Genomic DNA, 9,154 nt, shown 5'->3' on the forward strand with positions numbered 1-9,154 from the left:
CCTGCTTATTCACATAGACATTTGTTGTTAGACTCCTGTGGATTAAAAGTTGACCCTACGTTTGGTTCTTCTTTCCGAACACCAAACAGAGTATCAGGGGCTACTGTCTATTGGGTGATAATTTCTCACACTTTCTTATTACTTACCTCAAAGCCTGTTAGTAGGCTGGTGCAGGCTTCGGTCAATCCACTCTTGGCGGACCGAACCTTTTCAATCACCATACTCATAAGAGTACGGTGCTCTTCATCAATGGAAGTGCCGTGAAGCACTTCCAGCAAATTATCCGATGCCTCCGGCGGGACGGAGGTCAACGGCACGGCCGGCTCGCCCTCCTTAGCAAGGGGCTGCCTACCTGAATCCGGAACCTTTGGAGGTTCCGGTGCAGTGTCCGGCTGGGAACCCAACTTGCCGTGGCTCTCGTCAGCATAGCCTATGGGGATCTTACCCCCCATGTGCCGGCATCTAGAGTTTCGCCCTAAGGCATCTCCAGAACCGTCGCCCCCTGTTCCGGTTTCCTTTGGGACAACTGTTGGGGAACGTTGCAGAAAATTATAATTTTTCCTACGGTTTCACCAAGATCCATCTATGAGTTCATCTAAGCAACGAGTCAAGGGAGATGCATCTACATACCACTTTGTAGATCGCGAGCAGAAGCGTTCAAAAGAACGGGGTTGAAGTAGTCGGTCTCGTCGTGATCCTATCACCGGAGATCCTAGCGCCGAACGGACGGCACCTCCGCGTTCAACACACGTACGGAGCGGATGATGTCTCCTCCTTCTTGATCCAGCAAGGGTAAAGGAGAGGTTGATGATGATGGCTCCAGCAGCAGCACAACGGCGTGGTGGTGGTGGAACAGCAGCACCCCGGCAGGGCTTCGCCAAGCACGTGACGGAGGAGGAAGAGGTGTAGCAGGGGGAGGGGGCGCCAGGACTTTAGGGTCCGGCTGCCTCCCTCCCCCCTCCCTTTATATAGGCCCCCAGGGGGGGCGCCGGCCCTAGGAGATCCAATATCCCAAGGGGGCAGCAGCCAAGGGGGGTGGAGTGCCCCCCAAGGCAAGTGGGGCGCCCCCCCCCCCCACCCTAGGGTTTCAAACCCTAGGCACAGGGGGTGGGCCAAGGGGGGTGCACCAGCCCACTATGGGCTGGTTCCCCTCCCCACTTCAGCCCTTGGGGCCCTCCGGGATGGGTGGCCCCACCCGGTGGACCCCCGGGACCCTTTCGGTGGTCCCGGTACAATACCGGGTGACCCCGAAACTTTCCCGATGGCCGAAATACTACTTCCTATATATAATTCTTTACCTCCGGACCATTCGGGAACTCCTCGTGATGTCCGGGATCTCATCCGGGACTCTGAACAACATTCGGTATGCTGCATACTCATATTCATACAACCCTAGCATCACCGAACCTTAAGTGTGTAGACCCTACGGGTTCGGGAGACACGTAGACATGACCGAGACGGCTCTCGGGCAATAACCAACAGCGGGATCTGGATACCCATGTTGGCTCCCACATGCTCCTCGATGATCTCATCGGATGAACCACGATGTCGAGGATTCGAACAACCCTGTATACAATTCCCTTTGTCAATCGGTACGTTACATGCCCGAGACTCGATCGTCGGTATCCCAATACCTCGTTCAGTCTCGTTACCGGCAAGTCACTTTACTCGTACCGTAATGCATGATCCCGTGACCAAACACTTAGTCACTTTGAGCTCATTATGATGATGCATTACCGAGTGGGCCCAGAGATACCTCTCCGTCATACGGAGTGACAAATCCCAGTCTCGATCCGTGTCAACCCAACAGACACTTTTGGAGATACCTGTAGTGCACCTTTATAGTCACCCAGTTACGTTGTGGCGTTTGGTACACCCAAAGAACTCTTACGGTATCCGGGAGTTACACGATCTCATGGTCTAAGGAAGAGATACTTGACATTGAAAAAGCTCTAGCAAAACGAACTACACGATCTTGTGCTATGCTTAGGATTGGGTCTTGTCCATCACGTCATTCTCCTAATGACGTGATCCTGTTGTCAATGACATCTAATGTCCATAGTCAGGAAACCATGACTATCTGTTGACCAACGAGCTAGTCAACTAGAGGCTTACTAGGGACGTATTGTGGTCTATGTATTCACACGTGTATTACGATTTCCGGATAATACAATTATAGCATGAATAAAAGACAATTATCATGAACAAGGAAATATAATAATAATGCTTTTATTATTGCCTCTAGGGCATATTTCCAACAGTCTCCCACTTGCACTAGAGTCAATAATCTAGTTACATTGTGATGAATCGAACACCCATAGAGTTCTGGTGTTGATCATGTTTTGCTCGCGAGAGAGGTTTAGTCAACGGATCTGCGACATTCAGATCCGTATGTACTTTGCAAATATCTATGTCTCCATCTTGAACATTTTCACGGATGGAGTTGAAACGACGCTTGATGTGCCTGGTCTTCTTGTGAAACCTGGGCTCCTTGGCAAGGGCAATAGCTCCAGCGTTGTCATAGAAGAGTTTGATCGGCCCCGACGCATTGGGTATGACTCCTAGGTCGGTGATGAACTCCTTCACCCAAATTGCTTCATGTGCTGCCTCCGAGGCTGCCATGTACTCCGCTTCACATGTAGATCCCGCCACGACGCTCTGCTTGCAGCTGCACCAGCTTACTGCTCCACCATTCAACATATACACGTATCCGGTTTGTGACTTAGAGTCATCCAGATCTGTGTCGAAGCTAGCGTCGATGTAACCCTTTACGACAAGCTCTTCGTCACCTCCATAAACGAGAAACATGTCCTTTGTCCTTTTCAGGTACGTTAGGATATTCTTGACCGCTGTCCAGTGTTCCTTGCCGGGATTACTTTGGTACCTTCCTACCAAACTTACGGCAAGGTTTACATCAGGTCTGGTACACAGCATGGCATACATAATAGATCCTATGGCTGAAGCATAGGGGATGACACTCATCCCTTCTTTCTCTTTTGCCGTGGTCGGGCATTGAGCCAAGCTCAATCTCACACCTTGCAATACAGGCAAGAACCCCTTCTTGGACTGATCCACTTTGAACTTCTTCAAAATCTTATCAAGGTATGTGCTTTGTGAAAGACCTATGAGGCGTCTCGATCTATCTCTATAGATCTTGATGCGTAATATATAAGCAGCTTCTCCAAGGTCCTTCACTGAAAAACACTTATTCAAGTAGGCCTTAATGCTGTCCAAAAGTTCTATATCATTTCCCATCAAAAGTATGTCATCTACATATAATATGAGAAATGCTACAGAGCTCCCACTCACTTTCTTGTAAACGCAGGCTTCTCCATAAGTCTGCATAAACCCAAACGCTTTGATCATCTCATCAAAATGAATGTTCCAACTCCGAGATGCTTGCACCAGCCCATAAATGGATCGCTGGAGCTTGCACACTTTGTTAGCATTCTTAGGATCGACAAAACCCTCCGGCTGCATCATATACAGTTCTTCCTTAAGATGCCCGTTAAGGAATGCCGTTTTGACGTCCATCTGCCATATCTCATAATCATAGTATGCGGCAATTGCTAACATGATTCGGATGGACTTCAGCTTTGCTACGGGAGAGAATGTCTCGTCGTAGTCAATCCCTTGAACTTGTCGATAACCCTTAGTGACAAGTCGAGCTTTATAGATGGTAATATTACCATCCGTGTCCATCTTCTTCTTAAAGATCCATTTGTTTTCTATCGCTCGCCGATCATCGGGCAAGTCAGTCAAAGTCCATACTTTGTTTTCATACATGGATTCTATCTCGGATTTCACGGCTTCTAGCCATTTGTTGGAATCTGGGCCCGCCATTGCTTCTTCATAGTTCGAAGGTTCACCTTTGTCCAACAACATGATTTCCAGGACAGGGTTGCCGTACCACTCTGGTGCGGAACGTGTCCTTGTGGACCTATGAAGTTCAGTAGCAACTTGATCCGAAGTACCTTGATCATCATCATTATTTTCCTCTTCAGTTGGTGTAGGCATCAAAGGAACATTTTCCTGAGCTGCACTACTATCCCGTTCAAGAGGTAGTACTTCGTCGAGTTCTACTTTCCTCCCACTTACATCTTTCGAGAGAAACTCTTTTTCCAGAAAGGATCCGTTCTTGGCAACAAAGATCTTGCCCTCGGATCTTAAGTAGAAGGTATACCCAATGGTTTCTTTAGGGTATCCTATGAAGACGCATTTTTCCGACTTGGGTTCGAGCTTTTCAGGTTGAAGTTTCTTGACATAAGCATCGCATCCCCAAACTTTTAGAAACGACAGCTTAGGTTTCTTCCCAAACCATAATTCATACGGTGTCGTCTCAACGGATTTAGACGGTGCCCTATTTAAAGTGAATGTAGCTGTCTCTAGAGCGTATCCCCAAAATGATAGCGGTAAATCGGTAAGAGACATCATAGATCGCACCATATCCAATAGAGTGCGATTACGACGTTCGGACACACCGTTACGCTGAGGTGTTCCAGGCGGCGTGAGTTGTGAAACGATTCCACATTTTCTTAAGTGTGTACCAAATTCGTGACTTAAATATTCTCCTCCATGATCCGATCGTAAGAACTTTATCTTTCAGTCACCTTGATTCTCTACTTCATTCTGAAATTCCTTGAACTTTTCAAAGGTCTCAGACTTGTGTTTCATCAAGTAGACATACCCATATCTACTCAAGTCATCAGTGAGAGTGAGAACATAACGATATCCTTCGCGAGCCTCAACGCTCATTGGACCGCATACATCGGTATGTATGATTTCCAACAAGTTGGTTGCTCGCTCCATTGTTCCGGAGAACGGAGTCTTGGTCATTTTGCCCATGAGGCATGGTTCGCATGTGTCAAATGATTCATAATCGAGAGACTCTAAAAGTCCATCAGCATGGAGCTTCTTCATGCGCTTGACACCAATGTGATCAAGGCGGCAGTGCCACAAGTATGTGGGACTATCGTTATCAACTTTACATCTTTTGGTATTCACGCTATGAAGATGTGTAACATTACGTTCGAGATTCATTAAGAATAAACCATTGACCATCGGGGCATGACCATAAAACATATCTCTCATATAAATAGAACAACCATTATTCTCGGATTTAAATGAGTAGCCATCTCGTATTAAACGAGATCCAGATACAATGTTCATGCTCAAACTTGGCACTAAATAACAATTATTGAGGTTTAAAACTAATCCCGTAGGTAAATGTAGAGGTAGCGTGCCGACGGCGATCACATCGACCTTGGAACCATTCCCGACGTGCATCGTCACCTCGTCCTTCGCCAGTCTCCGCTTATTCCGCAGCTCCTACTGTGAGTTACAAATATGAGCAACGACACCGGTATCAAATACCCAGGAGTTACTACGAGTACTGGTAAGGTACACATCAATTACATGTATATCAAATATACCTTTAGTGTTGCTGGCCTTCTTGTCTGCTCAGTATTTGGGGCAGTTCCGCTTCTAGTGACCCTTCCCCTTGCAATAAAAGCACTCAGTTTCAGGCTTGGGTCCATTCTTTGACTTCTTCCCGGCAACTGGCTTACCGGGCGCGGCAACATCTTTGCCGTCCTTCTTGAAGTTCTTCTTACCCTTGCCCTTCTTGAACTTAGTGGTCTTATTGACCATCAACACTTGATGTTCTTTCTAGATTTCAACCTCTGCTGACTTCAGCATCGAAAATACTTCAGGAATGGTCTTCACCATCCCCTGCATATTGTAGTTCATCACAAAGCTCTTGTAGCTTGGTGGGAGCGACTGAAGGATTATGTCAATGACCGCCTCGTCTGGGAGGTTAATGTCCAGCTGGGACAGGCGGTTGTGCAACCCAGATATTTTGAGTATATGCTCACTGACAGAACTATTTTCCTCCATCTTACAACTATAGAACTTGTCGGAGACTTCATATCTCTCGACCCGGGCATGAGCTTGGAAAACTAGTTTCAGCTCCTCGAACATCTCATATGCTCCGTGTTGCTCAAAACGCTTTTGGAGCCCCGACTCTAAGCTGTAAAGCATGCCGCACTGAACGAGGGAGTAATCATCAGTATGAGACTGCCAAGCATTCATAATGCCTTGGTTCTCTGGGACGGGAGTGTCACCTAGCGGTCCTTCTAGGACATATTGTTTCCTGGCAGCTATGAGGATGATCCTCAGGTTCTGGACCCAGTCCGTATAGTTGCTGCCATCATCTTTCAGCTTGATTTTCTCTAGGAACGCGTTGAAGTTCATGTTGACATGAGCGTTGGCCATTTGATCTACAAGACATATTTTGCAAAAAGTTTTAGACTAAGTTCATGATAATTAAGTTCATCTAATCAAATTATTTTAATGAACTCCCACTCAGATTAGACATCCCTCTAGTCATCTAAGTGTTACACGATCCGAGTCAACTAGGCCGTGTCCGATCATCACGTGAGACGGACTAGTCATCATCGGTGAACATCTCCATGTTGATCGTATCTTCCATACGACTCGTGTTCGACCTTTCGGTCTCTGTTTTTCGAGGCCATGTCTGTACATGCTAGGCTCGTCAAGTTAACCCTAAGTGTTCTGCATGTGTAAATCTGTCTTACACCCGTTGTATGTGAACGTAAGGATCTATCACACCCGATCATCACGTGGTGCTTCGAAACGATGAACTTTAGCAACGGTGCACAGTTAGGGGGAACACTTTCTTGAAATTATTCTAAGGGATCATCTTATTTACTACCGTCGTTCTAAGTTAACAAGATGCATAAACATAATCAACATCACATGCAATTATATAGTAGTGACATGATATGGCCAATATCATATAGCTCCTCCGATCTCCATCTTCGGGGCTCCATGATCATCTTCGTCACCGGCATGACACCATGATCTCCATCATCGTGTCTTCATGAAGTTGTCACGCCAACGACTACTTCTACTTCTATGGCTAACGCGTTTAGCAATAAAGTAAAGTAATTTACATGGCGTTCTTCAATGACACGCAGGTCATACAAAAATAAAGACAACTCCTATGGCTCCTGCCGGTTGTCATACTCATCGACATGCAAGTCGTGATTCCTATTACAAGAACATGATCTCATACATCACAATATATCATTCAGCATTCATCACAACTTCTGGCCATATCACATCACATGACAATTGCTGCAAAAACAAGTTAGACGTCCTCTAATTGTTGTTGCATCTTTTACGTGGCTGCAATTGGGTTCTAGCAAGAACGTTTTCTTACCTACGAATAACCACAACGTGATTTTGTCAACTTCTATTTACCCTTCATAAGGACCCTTTTCATCGAATCCGCTTCAACTAAAGTGGGAGAGACAGACACCCGCCAGCCACCTTATGCAACTAGTGCATGTCAGTCGGTGGAACCGGTCTCACGTAAGCATACGTGTAAGGTTGGTCCGGGCCGCTTCATCCCACAATACCGCTGAAGCAAGATAAGACTAGTAGCGGCAAGCAAGTTGACAAGATCTACGCCCACAACAAAATTGTGTTCTACTCGTGCAATAGAGAACTACGCATAGACCTAGCTCATGATGCCACTGTTGGGGAACGTTGCAGAAAATTAAAATTTTTCCTACGGTTTCACCAAGATCCATCTATGAGTTCATCTAAGCAACGAGTCAAGGGAGATGCATCTACATACCACTTTGTAGATCGCGAGAGGAAGCGTTCAAAAGAACGGGGTTGAAGTAGTCGTTCTCGTCGTGATCCTATCACTGGAGATCCTAGCGCCGAACGGACGGCACCTCCGCGTTCAACACACGTACGGAGCGGATGACGTCTCCTCCTTCTTGATCCAGCAAGGGGAAAGGAGAGGTTGATGATGATGGCTCCAGCAGCAGCACAACGACGTGGTGGTGGTGGAACAGCAGCACCCCAGCAGGGCTTCGCCAAGCACGTGACGGAGGAGGAAGAGGTGTAGCAGGGGGAGGGGGCGCCAGGACTTCAGGGTCTGGCTGCCTCCCTCCCCCTCCCTTTATATAGGCCCCTAGGGGGGGCGCCGGCCCTGGGAGATCCAATCTCCCAAGGGGGCGGCGGCCAAGGGGGGTGGAGTGCCCCCCAAGGCAAGTGGGGCGCCCCCCCCCCCACCCTAGGGTTTCAAACCCTAGGCGCAGGGGGTGGGCCAAGGGGGGCTCACCAGCCCACTATGGGCTGGTTCCCCTCCCCACTTCAGCCCTTGGGGCCCTCCGGGATGGGTGGCCCCACCCGGTGGACCCCCGGGACCCTTTCGGTGGTCCCGGTACAATACCGGGTGACCTCGAAACTTTCCTGATGGCCGAAATACTACTTCCTATATATAATTCTTTACCTCCGGACCATTCCAGAACTCCTCGTGACATCCGGGATCTCATCCAAGACTCCGAACAACATTCGGTATGCTGCATACTCATATTCATACAACCCTAGCGTCACCGAACCTTAAGTGTGTAGACCCTACGGGTTCGGGAGACACGTAGACATGACCGAGACGGCTCTCGGGCAATAACCAACAGCGGGATCTGGATACCCATGTTGGCTCCCACATGCTCCTCGATGATCTCATCGGATGAACCACGATGTCGAGGATTCGAACAACCCCGTATACAATTCCCTTTGTCAATCGATACGTTACATGCCGGAGACTCGATCGTTGATATCCCAATACCTCATTCAGTCTCGTTACCGGCAAGTCACTTTACTCGTACCGTAGTGCATGATCCCGTGACCAAACACTTAGTCACTTTGAGCTCATTATGATGATGCATTACCGAGTGGGCCCAGAGATACCTCTCCGTCATACGGAGTGACAAATCCCAGTCTCGATCCGTGTCAACCCAACAGACACTTTCGGAGATACCTGTAGTGCACCTTTATAGTCACCCAGTTACGTTGTGATGTTTGGTACACCCAAAGCACTCTTACGGTATCCGGGAGTTACACGATCTCATGGTCTAAGGAAGAGATACTTGACATTGAAAAAGCTCTAGCAAAACGAACTACACGATCTTGTGCTATGCTTAGGATTGGGTCTTGTCCATCACATCATTCTCCTAATGACATGATCCCGTTGTCAATGACATCTAATGTCCATAGTCAGGAAACCATGACTATCTGTTGACCAACGAGCTAGTCAACTAGAGGCTTACTAGGGACG

Source organism: Triticum dicoccoides, chromosome 1B, assembly GCF_002162155.2.
Source record: "Triticum dicoccoides isolate Atlit2015 ecotype Zavitan chromosome 1B, WEW_v2.0, whole genome shotgun sequence".
Taxonomy (NCBI): domain Eukaryota; kingdom Viridiplantae; phylum Streptophyta; class Magnoliopsida; order Poales; family Poaceae; genus Triticum; species Triticum dicoccoides.